Below are 1,003 nucleotides of genomic sequence, written 5' to 3' on the forward strand. Positions count from 1 at the left end.
TTCTAAAACCACAGACGGTGGCGCCTTTGTCCTCAACAAGGGCTGTCTGGGGAGGGCACGGCCCCGGCCGCACAGCCCGGCATGATCACCGGCAAGGCAGGGACGGGGGTCCGCGTGATCCCCCCAGTCACACCATGCACCCCAGGCCACAGAAGTCCGCGGTTGAACCGGCACCGCCTGACGGAGCAGGCCAGGTGACATCAGGGTCACAGCTGGCTGTCACGCGCTCGAGCCGCAGGGCCGGCAACATAGATGTACGTGTCCCCGTCGCCCGTGGCTGTCAGGAAGCACGTGCCAGATCCCCCGGCTGCCTGCCCACCCACACCCGGCAGGGGCTGTGGAGCGGGTGGTTCGGGAACCAGGCTCACGTGTCGGTTACAGACCCGCTGCCTTCGTCAGTGTGGGTCGCGGGCTCGGGAAGTAGCAGGCGCACAGCTCACTGGAGATGGGCCAGAACCTAGGACGCGGCGTGTGTGAAGGTGAGGGTGGACGCGTGCGCGTGGCGGCCTCGGGGGCCAGAGTCCCGCACGCCACCTGGAGCGCCCACCCTCCGCGGGGTCACGGCCCCCTGCAGCTCCGGCTGCTGCTGCTTCTGTCCTCGTCTTCACTACGTGGGGCTCATGGGGCCCCCCGGGGAAATGTTTTCCGAGTTAGGCTGGATTTTATAAAATACTTCAGCTGTCTGTGATGTGAAATGTGAAAGCAGAATACGTCCCTACAGCGTTGGCCTCTTTTTTAAAGGCGGTAGTAACACTACGACGGCCCGTCTAGGTATTCGTTAAGCATGTGACCTCTCTTTGCTCACATTAGGGGAGTTTCTCAGGAAAAAGACGGCCAGATCTCCTCGGCAATTGTGTCCTCTGTGCAGAGCAAAATAACTCAGGTAAAGCGGCAGCGCCCCCTCCTTCAAGGGGCCGGTTTTCCCTCGGCACCCCCATCTCGCCCCCACCAGTGGGCCCTGACCCTGGAGGGCTGCGGGATCCCCGTGGCGGGCCTTCCCGCC

The 1,003-nt window shown here is 63.5% G+C and overlaps 1 protein-coding gene across 1 annotated transcript in view; it reads left to right on the plus strand.

Moving 5' to 3' along the window:
* The window catches only part of LOC103678904 (splicing factor SWAP), a 70,695-nt gene that overhangs the window by 67,429 nt on the left and 2,263 nt on the right, over positions 1-1,003 (plus strand). The gene's annotated exons all lie outside the window — the stretch shown is intronic.

This window comes from Ursus maritimus, unplaced genomic scaffold (genome assembly GCF_017311325.1).
Source record: "Ursus maritimus isolate PB19 unplaced genomic scaffold, ASM1731132v1 scaffold_33, whole genome shotgun sequence".
In the NCBI taxonomy this organism is placed as follows: Eukaryota; Metazoa; Chordata; class Mammalia; order Carnivora; family Ursidae; genus Ursus; species Ursus maritimus.